Source organism: Mirounga leonina, unplaced genomic scaffold, assembly GCF_011800145.1.
Source record: "Mirounga leonina isolate KUSES-001 unplaced genomic scaffold, KU_Mleo_1.0 Mir_174, whole genome shotgun sequence".
Lineage (NCBI taxonomy): Eukaryota > Metazoa > Chordata > Mammalia > Carnivora > Phocidae > Mirounga > Mirounga leonina.
This window is the reverse complement of record NW_023270451.1, coordinates 21,348,429-21,372,394: the sequence shown is the minus strand read 5'-3', so window position 1 is coordinate 21,372,394 and position 23,966 is coordinate 21,348,429.

Below are 23,966 nucleotides of genomic sequence, written 5' to 3'. Positions count from 1 at the left end.
TTTTAAATTTCCACCAGCACTTCGCAAGGATTCCAACTTTTCTGCATCCTTACTAACACTTGTTATTTTCTGTTCTTTTGAAAGTGGTCAGGGATGCCTGGGTGGCTCAGTCAATTAAACTCAGTCTGCCTTCGGCTCAGGTCATGATCCCAGGGTCCTGGGATCGAGTTCCACATCGGGCTCCTTGCTTGGCAGGGAGCCTGCTTCTCCCTCTGCCTGCCTCTCTCTCTTTCTCTGTTTCTCTCTGTCTCTGACAAATAAATAAATAAATAAAATCTTAAAAAAAAAAAAAAGAAATTGGCCATCCTAGTGGGTGTGAGGTAATACCTCATTGTGGGGTTTTTTTTTTAAGACTTTATTTTTTTTAGAGCAGTTTTAGGTTTATAACCAAGTTGAGAGGAAGGTACAGAGATTTCCCATATACCCTTGGCCCCAACATATATATACCTAGGCTCCTCCATTATCAACATCACTCACTAGAATGGTACTTTTTTTTTTTTTTTTTTTTTACCAAAGATGAATCTACATGGACTTTTCATAATTACCCAAAGTCTACAGTTTTCCTTAGAGTTCACTCTTGGTGTTGTATATTCTGTGGGTTTGGACAAATATATAATGACATATATTTATCCTTATACAGAGTATTTTCACTGCTCTAAAAATCCCGTGTTCTGCCTATTCACTTCACTGCATCTCCCGCCCCCACCCATGGCAACCACTGATCTTTTTATTGTCTCCACAGCTTTGCCTTTTCTACAATGTCACATGGTTGGAATCATACAGTATAGAGCCTTCTCAAATTGGTTTTGTTCACTTAGTTATATGCATTTAAGGCTCTTCCATGTCTTTTCATGGCTTGATAGCTTATCTCTTTTTAGCAATGAATTATATTCCGTTGTCTGAATGTACCACAGTTTACTTACCTGTTCATCTACTAAAGGACATCTTCGTTTCTTCCAAGTTTTGGTAATTATGACTAAAGCTGCCATAAATATCCTTTTTTTGTGAACTTAAGTTTTTAACTCCTTTGGGTAAGTAGCAAGGAGTACAATTGCTAGATCATGTGGTAAGAGTATTTTTCATTTTGAAAGTAGCTGCCAGACTGTCCTCCAAAGTGGCTGTACCATTTTGCATTCCCACCAGCAATGAATGAAAGTATTCTGCTGTTGTTAGATGAAGTGCTTCTGTTTATATCTGTTGGGTCCAGCTAGTTTATAGTGTTGTTTAAATCCTTTCTTTCCTTACTGATCTTATGACTAGTTGTGTAAGACCTCTATTTTTTATATTAAGTGGTAAGATATTAACTCTAAGAAGACCATGAAAAGTTAGGTATGTATACTTTAAAAATAAAGAAACCATTAAAAATACAGAGTGATATTATCCAAATTCCAATACATAAATTAAAATGTGATAGTTTTTAAAAATTCAAGTATCCAAAAGAAGGTATGGAAGGGGTAACAAGAGAAATATCAGAGGAGAAAAACAGAAAAGTAATAAAATGGTCAGCTTAATCCAACCACATAAATCATTACATTAATACAAATGGTCTAAACATACTTAGTAAGAGACAAAGATTATCAGGCTGGGTTTTTTAAAAGATTCCATGATAAACTGCCTAGAAAAACAACTTAAATGATATAGATTAAAAGTAAAAGGATGAAAATATATATACCATATTTATGGAAAATCAAAGGAACTAGAATAGCCAAAAATTTTAAAATAAAGTTGGAGGATTCACAGTACTTGATTTAAAATTCATTATAAAACTACAGTAATGGAGGGGCACCTGGGTGGCTCAGATGGTTGAGCATCTGCCTTCAGCTCAGGTCATGATCTCTGGGTCCTGGGATCGAGCCCCACATCGGGCTCCTAGCTCAGCGGGGAGTCTGCTTCTCCCTTTCCCTCTGACTCTTTCCCATGCTCATGCTTTCTATCTTTCTATCGCTCCATCTCAAATGAATAAATAAAATCTTTAAAAAAAAACTACAGTAATTTAAACAGTGTGGCTTTGGCAAAAGAATGGATATATAAATCAATAAAACACAATAGAGAGTCCCAATATAGACCTATACACAAAAGTACAACTAATTTTTGAGAAAAGAACAGTCAATTTGATAGGAAAAGGATAGTCTCTTTCACAAATGGTGCTGGAACATTTGATCATCCATATTCAAAAGAATAAACCTTAATATATACTCATCCCTTATACCAAAAAATGACTTAAAATAGGTCCATAGATATAAACATAAAATATAAAACTCTAAAAGAAAATCTTTGAGATCTTGGGCTAGACAATCATTTCTTAGACATGACATTAAATGTATAAGGCATTAAGAGAAAAGTATGATTAACTGGTTTATTAAAACTAAATGTTTGGTCTGTGAAAGACATTCAGGGAATGAAACAACAAGCCACAAACTCAGAAAATACTTTCAAATTATGTATCTGACAAAATATTCATCCAGAACATATAAAGAACTCACAAAACTCAATAATAAGAAAACTCAGTAACAGTGAGCAAAAGATTTGAACAAATACCTCACCAAAGAAAATATACAGATAGCAAATGAGCACATGAAAAGATAATCAACATCATTACTCTCTAAGAAATACAAATTAAACACGGAATAAGAATCTACTCCCCATCTATTAGAATGACCAACAAGCACAAACAAAAACAACAACAAAACACCTAGGAATACTAATGCTGGCAAGGATATAGAAGAACAACTAGATTTCTCATAAATCACTGGTAGAAATGCAAAATGGTATAGCCATCAAGGAAAATATCTTGGCAGTTCCTTATAAAGTTATACACACAGTTACTTTGCACCCAGAAATGCCACTCATAGTATTTATGAGCATTTATGCAAACGAAATAAAAGCATGTTCATACAAAAACCTGCTGACAAATGTATACAGCAACTTCGTTTGCCAAAAACTACAAGCTACCCAAATGTCCCTCATCTGGAGAATGGTTAATCAAATTGTGTTAAATCTATTTAAAGGGATACTGCTTAAGGATAAAAAGGTATGAAGTACTGATACCTACAACAACATGCCTATATTTCAAATATATTATGCTGGCTGAAAAAAATTAAGATTCAAAAGTCTACATACTACATGGTTCCTTTAATTTGACATTCTGGAAAATTAAAACTATATGGATAGAGAACAGACCAGCAGTACTGAGGGTTAAAGAAATAGGTCTGACTATAAAGTGGCAGCCCAAGGACATTTGGAGGGGCAGGGGCAGTGTTGAGACTGTTCTGTATCTTGATTATGATAGTGGTTACATGATCCCATACAGTTGTCAAATCTCTTAGAACTATGCAACATAAAGTTTGATTTTTATTGTTTATAAATTTAAAATAAATTTTAAAAACCCCCAAAATGTCTTCTTGAGTCAGAAAACTGAATACATATTAATACATAGTGCTTCTTCTTAAAAGAGAATGAAAAAGTCACTATCTTTAACCTTTGTTATCATTCTAAGATTTCATCTTACCAAAGAAAAATAATAGGATTCTTGTCTTCCTATTATAAAGACATCAATGTACATAGCATTGTTGCTAAAATATTCTGTCAAAGGGATGGAGGTAGAAAAGAAGAGATTATGTGCTTTTTGATAAATCTTTACTGCTACGTGTGTGGTTGTTCTGTAAGCAAGAGAATCTGCTATCTTGGTAGTTTTCTGAATAGAGTTGTCTAACAGGAAGAATCAATGAAGCTGCTGGCTGATTAATGAGCATGAAACACAGAATGCTGCTATCTTTATCAACAGTGAAAAAGTATAGACTTTAAGAATAAATGGAGCAGGGCGCCTGGGTGGCTTAGTTGGTTAAGCGACTGCCTTCAGCTCAGGTCATGATCTTGGAGTCCCGGGATCGAGTCCTGCATCGGGCTTCCTGCTCGGCAGGGAGTCTGCTTCTCCCTCTGACCCTCCCCCCTCTCATGTGCTTGCTCTCTCTCATTCTCTCTCTCTCAAATAAATAAATAAATAAAAATCTAAAAAAACAAAAAACAAAAAACAAACAAACAAAAAAGAATAAATGGAGCAAAACACATATATTGTGTGACTCATTTTCTCTAGCCCTAAGTCATTGTTCTCAGGAACCTACTTATATCTGCATGGCGATTAAAACATAAACTTTAATAAATAATATGTAGAGTATTTTGGAGGGGCTAGGAAATGAGGCTGTAGTATTGTGGGGTCAGATTGAGTCAATCCCATAAACCATATCTGACGTAATTAATGTCAGTCTTTGAACTTCTCAGTATTTCTTTTCCTAAGTCATTATCTACTTTACCCCCATCTGTTTCTATTTCTTTTGTCCAGTAGAAGAAAATAACATACTTTATTTTTAGGTGTGTTATGGATTCTGTTAATTCCTCCCCAAAGCTACCAGTGTTAATGAAACAGGCAGCTCCATCAAGGTCTTAACCAGCTTGAAAGATATACCTAAAATAATTTAGTCAAAAGAAAAATCATCAAAGTGGACATATAAAAATCATACTCAACTGTTTCTCTACAATTAATATTCTGTTCTCAATCCCTTGCAGCTCTTCTTCCCCCAAGCCCCGGTTATATTGTTGTTGTGGTCATAGAAATATGAGAGATAACAGGAATTGATAGAACACAACTTAAAACACAGACTTTGTATATAAGGGGATGTACAGGTACGTAATGTCTTTACTTCACATCAGACCACTCTCCATTAGCGCAATTTCTCTAGAAACAAACACAATATTATAATGACAAAATTTGAGTAACTTTCTGAGTACCTAAGCATTGAACTCTAAATTTGGTTTGATGAAGTAATATGAGGATTTATTAAAAGTTGAACAACATGCCATTTTCTGCTTCTCTCTGATTTATTGAGGAGTGCCTCGAATGTATTAGGAGTCCTGTTTATGATGAATGTTAGTGTTTAGGGATCCAGAGCTCAAGAAGAGAAAATGTGTGGACCACAAGGGAGGGAAACATTAGAGGTAATGACCATGGAATGGGAGAGCAGATGAATCTTTAAGGCCTGGGGGAAAATGGGGAGATTGGATAGCCAACCTAAAATCCAGTGTGCCCTACAACGTCACCCTACCCTGAGTAAAAAAGTCAAGCTTGCAATTCTTTTGTCCCTCTACTCCTGGAATTTCTGTTCACAGTCTTCTTTCCTCAGCCCCCTCCATATCACAGAGTCACTATCTCCTCTCCTCACCCCATAATTTTGTCCCATCCCTTATCCAGCTCCATGTTTACGATGGTGTACGTTAATGGAAAAGATCAAATATTTGTCTACTACAGAGGGATGTTTCTTTGATAGACAACTTTGAATATGTTTCCCAGAGAAACACTGTATTATTGTTATATTTATACAAAACTATATCTGGGATATTTTAAGACTTAGCCTCACCAAGTGATATAAATACCCTGTATAATATTTTTCCCCCAAAGAAAAATATCTTCCAACTTCTGAACAACTAATTTACAACCAAACTTTTGGAACCCTAACCATTGTTATAGTAGCAATTTCAGGTAGATATATTTGTATCTGTGTTATTTTCTTAATTACTGTAAATTTCTGGACACTAGGGATAAGGCTAAACTTTGTATTAGATTAGTAAGGAAGACAGAGTATCTACTTTGTGCCATAAGCCAGGCTCTAGATAAAAGGAAATTAATCACCATCAATTGTTCATCACACACAAATCTGGCTGTGGTCTATGCTAGTCCCTTTCTTTTGGGAACTTAAAATCAAATAAAGGCTATCCTAATGAAGCCATAGAGGTCCATGAAACATGTAAACTAAATAAGAAATATTTATCAGTCAAAATATAAACTGAATTATTGAGAGCTGATCTTCTCAGAAGAATAATCCCCAAAGCACTCTGAAAGGTTACATTGCATCCCCTTGCAATAGAGTGAAGGGCTACACCAGTGGCTCTCCCTGAGGCACTTAGGTTTGCCCACCTCCCAAATGGGGGAGGACATTTCTCTGCATCTAGAGCATCAGGAACATCAAGGGTCCACTCCCAGTCATAACAATGCAACTGTGAGGAGAGAGTAACTCTGCTCTGACCCTCTCTCTATTCTCTATAGTCATTCCAGACTTGGAATTTCATTTTCCACTTTGAAAATAAGGAATCCCTTCCACTGTGACAAGTTGATTTGGTGAAAAAACGTAAGGAAAATCTGGCCTCACACAGATATATAATTGGAAAAGGAAGGAGTATTTTAGCAGCTTTTTTTTTCTTTAAGATTTTATTTATTTATTTTAGAGAGAGAGAGACAACACAAGTGGAAGGGGCAGAGAGAGAGAGAGAGAAAGAGAGAGAGATATAATCTCAAGCAGATGCCATGCTGAGCACGGAGCCCAATGTGGGGCTCGATCCCAGGACCCTGAGATCATGACCTGAGCCGAAACCAAGAGTTGGACGCTTAACTGACTGCACCACCTAGGTAACTCTTTTAGCAGCCTTTTTAAGATAATTTAATGCCCACCAGAACTTGGCAAGTGGTAGTTTCTTGAAGGTTAGTTACAATATGGAATCTAAAACTTTATCAATAAGTTATGTACTCTATCACATTAAACTGATTTGTCTATCTTGAATTTTGCATAAATCTCTCATCCATGCAAGATTTGGTAATGGCACACGTTGGTCATTTGGAAAATACTGGATCATTGAGTTATGCAGACCTTCTAAATATTGAAACATTTCATCACACAATATAAAGAAATACATTTCTTAAAATCTCTAATAATCTTTTTAGCAAAGTGTTTATGAATTAGGAAACTGTCAAGTTCATGCTGGTAGACATAAATTTTCCAAAATTCTAATTCTCACTTAGAATTTCTGACTTTATCATTGGCACTGACTTCAGCAGTGTGCTATAGTCTGTTCTGTGGTTTGCAATAGTTTGTGAGATCCAAATATCTACTCTCAACTCTGTGTTTAGTGACATCAAGTTGGTAGCTTGAAATCAGCCATGCTGAGAGTATTCACAGCACAGAAATTGGCTACCAATCTACAAAATTGGGATCTTCTTTCTCCCACAGAGGGCTAGTTGTTAAATATTTATCAGGACATCACTGGTTATTTTCCTTGAAGTGAGAGGTTTACATTTTGTTGAAGATAAATTTCTGCCAAATACCCTAAATTTGAATAATGTTAGGTTGTCTGAGAGTCGATATTTAAAAAAAGAAGTCCATAAAAAAGCAGTTCATTCATCTTACGATTCAAACTATTGGGCAAATGCTTTTCCTCTGGACAACCAATGTACTTTTTAGTACACAATATGCTTTATGCATATTTCCCCTTCCTTGAAACAGAATAACAAAAAAGACATGTACTCAGTGTCAACATGTAATAAAATCAATAATTTTTACTGCTTCATCAAAACATTTGCCGGATCATGGAGTAGTTCTATTTTTAACTTTTTGAGGAGCCTCCATTAAGTTTTCTAGAGTGGCTGCACCAGTTTGCATCCCCACCAACAGTGCAAGAGGAACGGTTCCCCTCTCTTCACATCCTCACCAACACTTGTTGTTTCTTGTGTTGTTGATTTTAGCCATTCTGACAGTGTGGGGGGATAGCTCATTGTAGTTTTGATTTGCATTTATTTGATGATCAGTGATGCTGAGCATCTTTTCATGTGTCTGTTGTCCATTTAGATATCTTCTTTGGAAAAATGTCTACTCATGTCTTCTACCCATTTTTAGTTGGATTATTTATTTTTGGGGTGTTGAGTTTTATAAGTTCTTTATATATTTTGGATACTAACCCTTTATCAGATATTTCATTTGCAAATATCTTCTCCCGTTCCATAGGTTGCCTTTTAGTTTTGTTGTTTCCTTTGCTGTGCAGAAGCTTTTCATTTTGATGTAGTCCCAATAGTTTATTTTTGCTTTTGTTTCCCTTGCCTTAGGAGACAAATTTAGAAAGAAGTCGCTACAGCTGATGTCAAAGAGGTTACAGCCTGTGTTGTCCTGTAGGATTTTTATGGTTTCAAGTCTCACATTTAGGTCTTTAATTCATTTTGAATTTATTTTTGTGTTTGGTACAAGGAAGTGGTCCAGTTTCATTCTTCTGCATTTTGCTGTCCAGTTTTCCCAACATCATTTGTTTAAGAGACTGTCTTCTTCCCATGGGATATTCTTTCCTGCTTTTTCAAAGATTAATTGACCATATAGGTCAGGGTTCATTTCTGGGTCTTCTATTCTGTTCTACTGATTTCTGTGTCTATTTTTGTGCCAGTACCATACAGTTTTTATCACTACAGCTTTGTAATGTAACTTGAAGTCCAGAATTGTGATGCCTCTGCTTTGTCTTTTTCAAGGTTGCTTCGGGAAATTGTTGACTTGTTTCAGAAAAGGGACAAGATATTAACTTTACACTAAGTCAAATATGAATACTAAAATTTTCTAGGTAACCACTAAAATATTAGAAATAGTGTATATATTGTACATTCTACTTTGAATAAGCAAAAGACAAAAACTAAAAGAGCGTAAACTGAGAAAAAGGGACTGAAAAGATTATAGCAATGCACCTAAGAATATCTGTAATAAAAGCTAATAAAAAATCAATTAACTTATCTCATTAAAAGGGAAATATTGAGGATTTTCAATTTTGTCTATGATAGATTAGTTTGTAAAAACCAACCTTTCCATGGAGAATAATTGCTGGCTACAATAAAAATGAATAAACCACCATTTTAACACAGCAGAGTGCAGCATAGACACCCAGAGCTTGAGCAGCCCAGATTAGAGAGAATGGAGACATACTGAGGTGACCATGATATTTTCTGCTCCATTTCTCCTTGAAATATTTGCCAGAAAGTAACTGTCAACCTAGAGATCTCACAGAAAGCAGCAGCTTGAACCTTCAATATTCTCACAGGACTGGGGAAACAAATAGAGCTTAATGCTACAAAGACAAGAAGAGCTTGAAGGACCAAGATCCTGGAGTTTAAGAAACTACAAAGAATAAGGCTGACATTCTGCATTGCTTTTTCTCTTGATACATATTCCAAATCCTATGCTCCATAAGAGATCTAAAAGCCAAGAAACTAATTCTCTTGTGGAATTCTCCATCTTGGTATCTATTCTCTTGACTATTAATCACAATTATTTTAAAGTTCATGTGGAATTATGATACTTCTAAAACCTAGTTCACCTTCAAGTCTGTTTCTATTAACTGACTTTCTTGTTTGTTTGTTTGTTTGTTTGGTTTTGACCATTTTTGTCTCTTGGCTGGCCTCATACATTTTTATTTGAATACTGAACACTGTGTATGTAATATTGTAGATTATCTGCTTGTTGCTGTTTTCCCTCTAAGAGCATTTAACTTTCTTTTGTCAGTCAGTTAGAATAGGACCACATTCTACTTCTGACAGAAACATATGCATACTGATGAAAAGTTTTAATCAACAGAAAGATATAATTATAAACTTGTATAGATTTAATAGCATAATTTAAAAAATCAAACAGAACAAGAAAAATAAATAATTCCACCTTTTAACACTCAGTAATTTATAGTTCAAGAAACCTAGCCCCAGTAAGGACAGAGACTAAACAACAGAACTACTAAGTTTGAGCTAATGAAAATTATAAACATGTGCCATATGTAAGGATCCAGTACATGCTCCTTAAAAATACACATTTTGGGGCGCCTGGGTGGCTCAGATGGTTAAGCGTCTGCCTTCGGCTCAGGTCATGATCCTAGGGTCCTGGGATCGAGTCCCGCATCGGGCTCCCTGCTCCTTGGGAGCCTGCTTCTCTCTCTCTCTGTCTCTGTCTCTCATGAATAAATAAATAAAATCTTTAAAAAAAAAAAAAAGAAAGAAAAGAGTTTCCTATAAAAAAAAAATACACATTTTTAACTGAACCTAGAACAGTTTACTAAAATGGCCTAGTTTTAGGCCATTAGTCAAGTCTCAATAAATTTCAATCCAACAGACTATTTTCTTTTATCAGAATACAATTGAAATAGAAATCAATAACAAATATATCTTTAAAAACTACATGTATTTGGATATTTTAAAACTTTCAGAGATAATTCACAGATAAAAAAACATAACAAAAACTAGAAAAATATTCAGAGCTAAATGATGAGAAAATAGAAAATCTCAATCTTCACACATCTAAAATATGTGATGGCTAATTTTATATATCATCTTGACTGGGCTAAAGGATGTTCAGATAGCTAGTAAAACATTATATCTGGATGTGTCTCTGAAGGTGTTTTCCAGAAGAAAATAAAGTTTGAATTGGTAAACTGAATAGCCCTCTCCACTATGGATGGATATTGTCCAATCTATTTCTGGCCTGAATAGAAGAAAAAGGCAGAGGAGAGGGGCATCTGGGTGGCTCAGTCGGTTAAGCGTCTGACTCTTGATTTTGGCTCAAGTCATGATCTCAGGATTGTGAGATTAAGCTCCTCATCAAGCTCCAGGCTCAGTGGGGAGACTGCTTGAGATTCTCTCTCCCCCTCTCCCTCTTCCCCTCCCTCCAACATGTGCTCTCTCTCTCTCTCCCCCTCTCGAAAATAAAAATAAATCTTGAAAAAAAAAAGGCAGAGGAGAGGTGAATTTGCTTTCTCTGCCTGATCTGGGTCATCCATCTTATTCTCCCCTTGGACATCTGGTGCTCATGTTAAGAAAAAAAAAAAAGACTAAAAGTTAATGAAAAAGGCTTCCAATATAAGTTAGGAAAAGCATAATAAAATAAACCAAGGGAAAGTAGAAAGAAGAAATAAATAAAACAATGAAATAGAAAAAAAAAATAAAATGAGTAAGATCAAGAAAGCTAAAATTTGGTTAATGAAAAACCCAGTGAAATTTATAAATCCCAAGCAATCCTAATGAACAAAAATAAACAAAAAAACCCCATAAATACAAATATTTAAAATGAAAAAGAGGATAAATTGTTATAGTAAAGATTTACAAAAGACAATAAATTACATTTAAAATCTTAGTTCAAAATACATTCCTGGGAAAAAAAATAACTTCACTGAAACTAAGTATAAAAAAAGGAGAGTCCTTAAACCATTTTAAAAAATTGAATAAGTAAGGGCACCTGGGTGGCTCAGATGGCTAAGCGTCTGCTTTCCGCTCAGGTCCCATGGTCCTGGGATGGAGCCCCACATCGAACCCCACATCGGGCTCCCTGCTCAGCGGGGAGTGTGCTTCTCCCTCTCCCTCTACTGTTCTCCCCGCTTGTGCTTTCTCTCTCTGTCAAATAAATAAATAAAATCTTTAAAAAAAAATGAATAAGTAGTTAACATATACCCACAAATAAAACACTAGGTTCAGATGATTTTAAGGTAAAATTCTACCAAAATTCAAAGGTAGTTATTTCCATTGTTACACAGTCTTCTAGAGGTTGTAAAAGAAGGTACTTTTCACAACTCATTTTATGATGTTAGCATTATCTTACCATCAAAACTAGATAACTAAGAACAAAAAAAAATTAGACTAATCTCAATTACGAACATAGATGAAATAATGAAATCTAAATAAAATATTAATAAATATAATCCACAAATGTTTTTAAAAAGCTGTATTTTTTCTGGAAATGCTGATTTGAGCCAACCTTAGAGAATCTATGTTATTCCTCATATTACATTATTTGATCACCTCAATAGATTCATGGGAAAATATCAATTCAATTAAACATTTGTTTCTGTTAAAAATCCTTATCAAAGGGCGCCTGGGTGGCTCAGTTGGTTAAGCGACTGCCTTTGGCTCGGGTCATGATCCTGGAGTCCCGGGATCGAGTCCCACATCGGGCTCCCTGCTCAGCGGGGAGTCTGCTTCTCCCTCTGACCCTCCCCCCTCTCATGCTCTCTGTCTCTCATTATCTCTCTCGCAAATAAATAAAATCTTAAAAAAAAAATCCTTATCAAAGTAGGAATAAGATCTATTTCCTTAAACTAACAAAAGCTATCTTCAAAAACCCCAAAACAAATAGGATAGTCAATATAAATGTGAAAGCACTCCTTCAAAATCAGAACAAGATAATAAGTCAACACCACATCATTCCCACATTGTATTGGAAGTACTGGAGGGCTCAAAAGTGCAGGAGAAGTCAGATAGCTATAAGGAATAGAAGGGAAGTAAAGCTAAATTATTTGTAGTTGGTATGAATTCCCTACATGAAAACCCCAAAAGAATATATAAACGAACTATTAGAATTAATAGTAGAGTTCAGCAGGAGACTAGACATAAGATCAATATGTAAAAATCAATTACATTTTTATGCCAATAGCAAGGTATTAGAAAATGTAATTAAAACAAAAGATATGATTTTCAATAGCAACAAAGGCTATAACATGTCTATAGTACCCAGGAATAAACCTAACAAAAGATATTATAAAAACACATTTAGAAGACATTAAAGACCTAAAAAAAAAAAAAGAACAACCAGAGCATGGAGATGGAGCTGACAAAAGATGAGACTGGGATGCAGTTAGAACCAGGTCTTTATCTTTATGGCTTTGGGGTCTTATTTAGCAGTTGGAAATAATTCTGAGGGAGATGAGTATCCATGGAAGGAGTTTAAGTAAGGAGAATTAAACTATGTCAGACTGTGATCATTCTGGCAATGGTATGTATATATTGAAGAGGGTGATGTTTGGGATCAGAAAACAAACTAGGAGGGTTTTTGAGCTGTCCTGGTGAGATAAGGGGTGACCTGGACTAGGGTGCCCAAAAGGTCCTTCCAGTCTGGTCCTTACTGCCTTTCCAGCTTCATCCTTTATCAGGTTCATCTTGTACTCTATGTGCTGTTTGTTCTTGCACTTTAATGAGCTCTACATGGTTTCGTATACCTCCAGACCTGTTATGAAACCCTGCCTACTGGGACACTTTTCATACTACCTTTCCCTGACATTGGTCTGGATAATATTCATCTTTCAAATCTAAGCTTAGCTGCTACATCCAATTGGAAACTTTCACTGCCCCTCCAAAGCTGAAGCAGTTTGTTCACATAATATTGTTCTCATATTTCTATTGTAGTATCTAAAACAATGTATTGAAATGGTCTCTTTATTCTGCCGCTTCCCCTATTGACTGAAAGCATCTCTAAGTCAGAAAGCTAAGTCTTATTCACCATTGTATTTCTAGCACCTAACGTACACTTGGGCTTCAAAAAATATTTGCTGATGTGTGAGACAGAAACTGGGGTGGGCAAGGTGGGAGAGAAGAAAGGAAGGGAGGGAGGGAGGAAGGAAGGGAGGAGGGGGGACAGGGGAAAAGCAAAAAATTCCATCCACTGTTTGATATTTCAAAGGTCTTTTTCAGATCCCAAATAGAAGGCTGGTGATAATATTTTTAGTGCTACTGCAAAACTTAATCTTGTCTGGAAAACGTAGCTCAAGTGGTATTTCGACCTGCGCGATCTTAATCTTGGGTAGAAGAACTGGTGGGTATTGACCTGAGTGAGGGTACAAAGCAGAAGTTGGCGAACTATAACCCGTAGACTAATATACGGTCTTCTGTCTGCTTTGCAAATAAAGTTATATTGGAACACAGTCACATTTATTCATTTATATATGGCCTATGACCACTTTCATTTTACAACATCAGATGTTATGATGTAGACCATATGGTCCACAATGTCTAAAATATTTATTACTGGCCTTTTACAGAAAAACTTTGACAACTCCTGGTGTAAAGACCAGAGTTTATATGATCAGCTGAGAGCTTCATAATTATGACTACCTCCTGATAGCAGAATAACACAAAAGAACCTCTGCTCTCTTTCAAGTTCAGTCCTTGGTTTAGTGGATTCGTTTAGGCAACACAACAAAGTACCTTGAGGTAATAGATTATTTTATTTAAAAAAATTAATGAGAGAAAGAGAGAAAAACATTGACAAGAGTTAATGGCTGAATATCTTCTTGATATAGAAAAAGAAATCCTGAAAAATAGCTGATCTTGGCTGAGGCTATAGAGCTCTTATTATCAAAGTGCTTCCGTTTACAAAGACTCAAAGAATATTTACTTTTTCTGGCTATGTCACATTTTTATCACCTATAGTCACTTCTCAAGGCAGGTCTTATTAAACAAGTATTTCCTTAAGAGATCTTGACTCAATCCAAATAAAAGGGCACTTCAAGAATTTACATATTTTATTGTGGCTATAAGTTACCATTTTCAAGAATTAATATAGAAGCCTAGGATGATTTTAAGATTGGAAAAGTCACACTTAGTACTGTTTATCAAAAATTGGAAAGTGATGACTCTAGAAATATCATACTGATTAGTTTTACTTGGATGCTTCAAAAAATAATTGAGCAAACCATCAATTAATCATTTTGCAGTTACATAAAAAATAACTCTCTGGATTAAAAATTTTCATAGTTTTGTGATAAACTATTCCTTTCAGCTGTCCTTCTAGAGCTGCAAAATTATGTCTTTCAGTATTTCAACAAAAATATTGTTATGTTTGTTCTTTATTGGGGATAATTTACTTCATTTACAAATGTATCTTTTTATATGCCTTAACGTCTTTCTAAAAAGTTGTGTATAAACAGAACTTCTAGGGGCGCCTGGGTGGCTCAGTCGGTTAAGCGTCTGCCTCCTACTCAGGTCATGATCCCAGAGTCCCAGGATTGAGCCCTGCATGAGGCTCCCTACTCACCAGGGAGTCTGCTTCTCCTTCTGACCTTTCTCCATCTTGTGCTCTCTCTCTAGCAAAAAAAGAAATAAAATCTTTAAAAAAAAATAAACAGAACTTCCAGTAACATGTGTCAAGAATACATGTCTCTTTTTTTAATCTTAGAAATCCAGATTGGGGCGCCTGGGTGGCTCAGTTGGTTAGGCGACTGCCTTCGGCTCAGGTCATGATCTCAGGGTCCTGGGATCAAGTCCCGCATCGGGTTCCCTGCTCAGTGCAGAGCCTGCTTCTCCCTCTCCCTCTGCCGCTCCCTCTGCTTGTGCTCTTCTGTCTATCTCTCTGTCAAATAAATAAATAAAATCTTTAAAAAAAAAAAAAAAAGAAATCCAGATTAAAATCCTGCTTCTTGCATTGTGTTTTAAGTGATTCCATGAGTTATTTAATCTCTCTGAATTTTAGTTTCTTGTTTATAAAAATGGGGATATTGATAGTATTTATCTCATAGGGTATTGTGAGGATTAAATGAGTTAACAAATGTAAAGCTATATCACATTGTCTTGAATATGGTAAATGCTAAAAAAATACGTTAATATTATTATGCTACCTGCATTGGGAAAACTGACTATGATGTTTTAGCACAAGTAAAAGCTCCTTGGTAAAATCAGTTGTTATACCCATCAGCTTTCTCTCATTTTTGAGTTTTGGTTTTTGTGTTTTGGTATTTAAAATTTTTGTTTATTTTGATTTCTTGTTTTTAGTAAATTTCTGTTTCTTCAGTAGATTTTCTTAAAGTGAGCTAGTTTTACCCAGTATTATTGGCAGACAGAGACTTGGACCATAATTACTTGGCATTACCTTTTAATAGACCTGGTGAACCTACAGTGCCCATGCCCCCACTTTACTCTCCCACTTTGGGAAAGACATCATTAATCAATGACAACACTTCTTTTCTACCTGAGTTCTAATACAAGCTCAAAACCCCTCTCAATACATCACCCCTAGAAGATAAGAACAGTAGATCAAAGATAATATATAAGCTGAAATCTGGTTGGCATCCCTCATTTAAGAGATAGTTAAACTCTCATTATCTGTGTCTTTGATCCTCCAATACCTTCCATTCCTTTTAGTTCTTCTGTCTATATTTTCACCTGCCTAAGTCTTGGGTCTACCAGTGATTGCCACTGACCCCGTCATATCTAAAGTCCACTGCTAACACTGATATTAAGATGTTGCTTATTGAATTTCTATATTACAAGGAGCTGCCTAGAAAATCATAACTGTTCTTATGAAATTTACAGTCTAGTACATTACATAAACATTAATGAACTGTCACATTTAAACTTCAAAATTACAGTTGAAGGGTGCCTGGTGGCTCAGTCAGTTAAGCGCCTGCCTTTGGCTCAGGTCATGATCCCAGGGTTCCGGGATCGAGCCCCACATTGGGCGCCCTGTTCAGCGGGGAGCCTGCTTCTCTCTCTTCTCCCTGCTTGTGCTCTCCCTCACTATCTCTGTCTCTCTCTCTCTCTCAAATAAATAAAATCTTTAAAAAAAATTAGTTGAATTAAATGCTATAAAGGAAAAGGGAACGCCTGGGTGGCTCAGTTGGTTAAGCGTCTGCCTCTGGCTCAAGTCGTGATCCCAGGATCCTGAGATCAAGTCCCACATCGGGCTCCTTGCTCAGCGGGGAGCCTGCTTCTCCCTCTCCCTCTGCCTGCCGCTCCCCCTGCTTGTGCTCTGTCTTTCTCTCTGACAAATAAGTAAATAAAATCTTTTTTAAAAATGCTATGAAGGAAAAGTCTATTAACAGGAGTTCTGACTAAAACTAGTGAGTCAGAAAGGGCTTCCCTAAGATAGTGATGTTTATGCTGAGATGTAAAAGATGTATAGGACTCAAACAAGAGTAGGAGTTAGTGGTAAGTAAAAATATTCTAGACAGAGAGGCCAGTATGAGTGCAGGTTTAGGGATAGGAGGAACTCAGTATATTTAGAGAACTGACAAGGCCAGTGGTAGAATTGTGAACTGAGGATAGGGGGGAGATATGGCTAGACAGGCAGGCAAGGGCCAAATCATTTAAGGGCACTGGGAGTACATTAAGTGTTGGTGACTTCATCATAACAAGTTGAAAGCACTGAAGGGGTTAAACAGGGGAATGGCATGAGTAGATTTTAAAGATTATAAAGATTTTAAAGATTACCACCAAAGCACCAATTGGTAGACTGATTAAAGTAGGGTAAGAATGCATGCAGGAACTCCAAATGGGAGGTTATTAGAGTAGTCCAAGTAAGAAATTATAGCAACAGATTATAGAAAGCAGTGGAGGAAGATGAAAGATATTTAAGAGAGAAAATCAACAGGACACTATGATATGTGACATGGATTGGTGAAGAAAAGAAAGATTATGGATGATTCCTAATTTTTTGCTTATGGAATCAAGGGCATGTAATGTCATTCACTGAGTTAAGAAACACTGCACAAGGATTAGGCTTGGGGGGGAAGACGAGTTCAGTATGGGGCATGTGTAGTTGGCTATACATTTGAGGTGTTCAAGTGGTAATAAGCATGCAGTTGGAATACCTACATCTGAAGCTCAAAGAAGAACTCTGACAAAGAGATATAACTTTGTTAGTCATTGATGTATAGTGGTAATTTAAGTTATATGTGTGCAAATGATATTATACAAAGAGAAAGTAGAAACTGGAATCAGAAATTGTCCTAAAATTCAGACTTGAGATCCCTGACAATTACAGGTCAGGTGGATGGAAGAAGCCTATAGAAGAAGGGAAGTGTTTAAGGAATAGAAAAAGAATTCAGAAGGAAACCAGAAATATATAGTGTCATGGTGGTCCAGAAAAGACAGTGTTTCAGAAAAGAAAGCAAAGTTAAGAGGTAAGTTAAGGTGAAGGTTTAGATTTAAACATGGAGGTCATTGGGAGATCTTAAATAGGAGCAAACTGAAGACTGTGTGATATGTGAGGAACTGGCAATAGGGAGCACCAAGAAGATGAGAATTGTAGGGAGGAAGAAGGTTCAGGGAGGCTTGGTTTGTTTTTTTTCAGATTGGAAAGACTTGAACATATTCATACTCATAAGAAAGAGCCTATACAATGGGAATATCTGAAAGTACAGTTGAAAGGAGAGGTATTGGATAGGTTATGTTTCCTGGGAAGGAAAAGGCAGGTGTGGAAGTCAGAGCACAAGTGATGGTGTTAGTCATCAGTAGGAGGAGAGGTGCCTCCTCTAATAGATGAGGGAAGAGAAGAGAACAAGACAGATGGAGGCAGATGTAGCAGCAAGAATCAGGGGTTACAGAAAAGGCAGAGTGTACAAATGTGAGGTTTCCCTCACATGACCAGCTTGAGGTCATTATGGCTAATATGAACCAAGTCTAAATTTGTACTCCAGAGATAATAGCATCCAACCCTCTCCTCCAATAAAAAATAAAATAACCAGGAGACTCATTTCCTAATATGCTCTTAGGAAATCAGTAGAGTCAGAGAGTTCCAACATTTGGGGTTGCTTTAAAGCCTCCACAAGGTGCTCTTTTAAAATTATAGAGAACCTGAATCCTCTTCAAATTGGCAGAGAGGGGGAGAGTGTTGATGTGGCTCTGCCTTCCCCTGTCAGTAGGTATAAAGAGTTTTCCTCCTTAAAGCAATATAGCTTGGGCTCAAAGGCCATATGAAGGTTTACTTTATACAGACAGCTTTTATAGAACAGTATTTTCCTTTGGAGTTAAAAAAATATACGCCTTTGAAACTTGATTAGAAATAGGGATATTATGGAGGCAACTTAAAACATTTCTTTGTATGGAGAGAAAGAAAGATGATAAAACAAATTAATATTTGCCTGAGCACAGCTATGGAAGAGTATCACCCTATTAATTTTAGGAAAGCTGGAAGTCACATCATTACCTCGAAGCTGCCATGCCAACACGGGACTGGCCTTAATGAGCACCACTGCACTGACTTGGATTTCACCAGCCCCTCATGTCCTTTTCCAATCTCATCTCAAAATAACTGACCACATATGTTTCAATTAGAAAAACCTTCAGTGATCTCATTACTGACTCATTTTCTGCTATAAAAATAGCCAGAAATTTAAGGAAAAGAATAATGGTTTTCATATAGTAATCCCAGTGTAGCCTCTAAAAAAGAAAGTTCTCAAATATTTTGAATGCTAAGGACGTTTCTACTGTTTTTATACAAAGGAATAAGGGTGAGAGTTTTCACCTCCAAGAATTTGGTGACAGAAACTTCTCCCCTTTTCCTTCTTCTGAAGTAGGTCTTCCTTCAACGTCTATTTAACACACAAAATTACATATTTATAAACAACTTTACTACCTTGTGGGGTATTCTCAGTAAATTAGTTAGGTATCTAACTGATAAACAGTATCTCATTATTACATTCAGTCTGATGAAGTTTAACTCATTAAATCAGGCTCTTAACTTGTCTTTGCTCTGGGTTTCAATCTCTGGTCAGCAAAAACTCCCACCAATCCATGTACCCATTTGTTCCTGATGGCTCAATCTTCACTTCCTTTCCAACTTGAGATTGCTTGTTCAGTTTCAAAACAATGACCACAACTTATACTACAGGAAACTAGAAAAAAGATGAGCAAATAAAATACAAAGTTAGCAAAAGAAAGGAAAAAAAAGAAAAATGGAAATCAATAAAATAGAAAATATGTAAGTAATAAATAGAAGCAAAATCTGGTTCTTTAAGAATATAAATGAAGTTTATAAACGTCTGTAAAGTCTAATTAGGAAAAATATAGAGAAGACACAAGAAATAGGTGATATTTACAGATTCTGTAGATTTTTTTTAAAAAAGGAAATACTAAAAACAACTTTATGTCAATAATCACCAAATTAGATGAAATGGACAAGTGCCTTGAAAATACAAACTACCAAAGCTCACTTACAAATAAACAAACAACCTAAATAGCCCTATACCTATAAAGGAAATTAAATTTGTAATTTAAAATCTTCCTATAAACGAAAATCCAGGCCCAGTTGACTTTGATGGTGAATTCTAACAAATATTTAAGAAATAAATAATATCCATTCTACACAAACTCTTTGATAAATTCAAGGAGGAGGAATATTTCCCTACTCATTTTAAGAGGCCAGAGTTACCCTGATAATCAAGAGCAGAGAGATTACACAAGTAAGAAAACTACAAACTAATAACCTGGGTGAATACAGATGCAAAATCTAAACAAAAAATTAATTGAGTCACATAACATATGAAAATAACAATACGTCAGACCAAGTGTCATTTATCTGTGGAATGCAGAGTTGGTTTAACATTCAAAAATCAGTTAATGTAATTCATCATATTAACTAAAAGAGAAAAACCATAGGTCATTCCAATGGAAAATATCTACCTTATCGTCATAATAAAAACCTCCAGCAGCTACGAATAGAAGGCAACTTATTCAATCTGGTAAGAGGTACCTAAGAAAACCTTGCAGCTAACATCACACTTGATGCTTATTATCCCAAGATCAGGAATAAGACAAGGATGCCTAGCTCTTGCCACTTTATTCAACACTGTGCTGGGGATTATAGCCAGTGTAACAACCAGGAAATAGAAATAAAGGGGACCCAGACTGGAAAATAAAAAGTAAGATGGTATTTATTCACAGATGACACGATCATCTATGTTGAAAATCTGGCAAGGATGAGGAGAAAGTAAAAACTTCATTTATCGCTAGTAGGAATGTAAAAGTTTCTTTGAAAAACAGTTTGAAAGTTTCTCTAAATGTTAAAAATAAACTTACCTATTATTCAGCATTTCCATTCCTAGGTATCTACCCAGGAAAAATGTAAGGATATGTCCAAAGAAAGACTCGTACACAAATATCCATAGCAGCATTATACATAATAGCCCCAAACGAGATGCAATCCATTGTTCATTAACTGGTGAATGGAAAAACAAAATGTATATCCCTACAGTGGAATACTATTCATCAGTAAAAACAAATTATTGATATATATATAACATAGATAAACCTCAAAAATATTACACCAAATAAAAGAAGCTGTACCTAAAATACTACACATCGTATGGCTCCATTTATATGAAATATCTAGAAAAGGCAAATCTACAGAAAGATTAGTAGTTGCCTGGGGTGAGGATAGGAGCCCTGATTAATTACAAATAGCCATGAGGGAACTTCCTGGAGGGATGGAAATATTCTAAAATTGCATTATGATGATGCGTGTATAACTCTGTAAGTTTACTAAAAATTATTGAATTATATCATTACAATGAATGAATTTTATGGCATATAATTACACTTTAATAAAACTGTTTTTTTTAAGATTTTATTTATTTATTTGAGAGAGAGAATAGAGAGAGAGAGAGAGCACATGAGAGGGGGGAGGGTCAGAGGGAGAAGCAGACTCCCTGCTGAGCAGGGAGCCTAATGTGGGACTCGATTCCGGGACTCCAGGATCATGACCTGAGCCGAAGGCAGTCGCTCAACCAACTGAGCCACCCAGGCGCCCAAAACTGTTTATTTTTTATTTTTTATTTTATTTTTTTTTTTAAGATTTTATTTATTTGCGAGAGAGACAATGAGAGACAGAGAGCATGAGAGGGAGGAGGGTCAGAGGGAGAAGCAGACCCCCCGCTGAGCAGGGAGCCTGATGTGGGGCTCGATCCCGGGACTCCAGGATCATGACCTGAGCCGAAGGCAGTCGCTTAGCCAACTGAGCCACCCAGGCGCCTCTGTTTTTTGTTTTTGTTTTTTGTTTTTTTTTTTAAAGCCAAAAACCCACAAAGGTTGGGAGTAGGAGGTTTAGATGAAATAGGCTTGGCAGAATATTTATAATTACTAGGTGATGGGCAATGCGGGTCCATTGTACTATTCCTTTTGCTTTTCTGTAATTTCTGAAAATTTTCAGACTAAAAAGTAAAAAAAGAGTAAATGATTAATATTCTGGTCTCTTGTGCAACTTATTTTATACAGTCTGACTGATGTGTTATTAGCATATGTTGTTCCTCCCCCTAAGTACTCACATTCATTTTTAACCAATAACTATGTTGACTTAAACTTCCTAATATTTCCTATTTCAGTCATTTATCATTCTTAATAAGTCTAGAGAGCCACTTTCAACTTAATTTCTCTCTTCATTTATAAATGAGCCAAATGCCTGATTTTCTTGCATTTCCACATTTCAACAATCTCATTCAATATACTACGGATTTCTGAGGAGTTGGGCGTCAGACATTCTGTGTCAATGCCAAGGGAATGGAAACAAAGAAGCTGTTTTTCATATTGCTTCCAAGTTTTCTTCTTACTCTCATTAATTAAGAATTATCTAAGAAGTTATAACATATCTTAAAGTAGTTTATAAGTTTTTTCCGTAAGGAATTATGAACAACTGATGCTACGCTGGGAGTTCCTATGAAGAAGTGGCTGGTTTCTCTCTCAGTTCTGCCAACACATAGTGCAATCTTGAACAAGTAGTAATCTAACTTCTCTTTATCTGAGTTGTCTCCAATATTAGGACCACAATTCTTTGACCACATTCCTCTCGCCTTTAAGATTGAATCCTAATCAATTTTTCTGGAGCTATGATATTCATATCCAGGCTAAGTGTCACCTCGTTTCTGAAGTCTTCCATGTTTTTTTTTTTCTGCAATTAGAATTACTCATTCCTTCTGAGTTTTAATAAGACTTTGATTAATAATCATTCTCAAATTTATCACACTGTGATTTGTATTATGGGAAGATGATTTCATGCCTGTCTCTTCAGTGCGGGTATTAATTCTTTGAAATATGTGACTCTGGACAAACCACATTTTGTTAATCTTTGACTCCCAGAAGTTAAGTTTAGTGATCTCTCAAAATGTTCGTTGAATTGAATTGTTATTCAATTCAACAAATTATTATTATTATTATTACTATTATTATTATCTCCTCTCAAAACGTTTGTTGAGTTGAATTGGAGTTCATCTTGTCCAATGTTTACATTTGACAGATAAATAAACTCAAGCCTAGAGTAGGCAGTGTTTCTTCACCTTTTCCACATCGTGGCACAAATAGAAAATATTAACATATGCTAAGGTAATTGAATGAGACTGTTCCAAGGAAGAAGTTACTTCCCCAGAAGCTACAGCAGCCCCAAGCATCTCTGGACACTTAAAAGCTAAGCAGATCATTATCTCAACCTGGTTATAACCATTTACAGCATACCTGTGTGCCAAGGTGTAGGAGGAGGAATGGAGGTTCTGGTTATCTGTCTCAAGGTCATCCAGCTTCCTAGCTTCAAATACTTTCCATGTTCAATTGCAGTTAAATGTGCGATTAAATTCAGAGAGCATTAAATGTATTACTGAATAGAACACTTCCTTTTTCATTCAGATGGTGGCCAATTCCTCCTGGCTTATTTCTACATAACACTCTGTGAGCAAAATCATCTTAAGCTATGCTCTCCAAAATGCAAGGGGGTTATTTTTGAGTAAATATTGGATTTTCTCTTCTGTATCCCCAGATGCAATGCTTCTATTCATCCTAGTTTCAGATCATGGACCCTTTCCTTCATTAAAAAAGGTAATAATAAATAAAAATGATCTTTATGGGTGTCTTATATAAAGATGAATAGAGTCCAGGCTGGATTCATTTTTATACATTCATTATTACAATATATTTTTTCTTACTTTAAAAGAAACTATAAATAAAATATTTTCTTGGGCCCTAGGCACTGTGCCTAATGGAAAACTTGGCTCTGCCCAATCCATTAATGATTTCAGGCTTTGAAGTTAACCCACATGGGAACCCTTTAGTTAACCATCCCATGGGCTAAATTTCTGGATGTCTCCAGCAGCAGAACAATTGGTCTTAGCAATGATTAGACAGAAAGGTAGCAGAGTTGAATGTATAAGCAAGTACTGAAAATAATACATTCTAATAATCACTACTTTAGGGCTATTAATGTGTCCTTGGGCCAGTCCATTGAACTTAGCTTAATTACCTTTGTTCACTTAAAAATAACTCATGGGAGGCTAAATTGGAATACTTTGAATCGTTATATAAGATTTCATATGGTGACTAAAGTTGCCTACCTGATTGCTATTGGGTAACTGACGTCTGTCACAGAAACTGAATATGAAATCTGAATTTACAGGCTGCATAGAATCTGATCTCTCATGCTTCCTAGTTCCTATTATTTTCAACTGGAAAAGGCTCTCGTGTATTCCAGAGAGCGAGTGTCCCTGAATTAGTGTAAGGCATAATAGATCAAGAGGAACAGAGTAAGTGGATTAGTTCCGTGTTCTTAGCTGCATCATGAAGAGAGAAAGCCCTTCCTTGCTTTTTCCTTTCCCATGGATTTTACTCA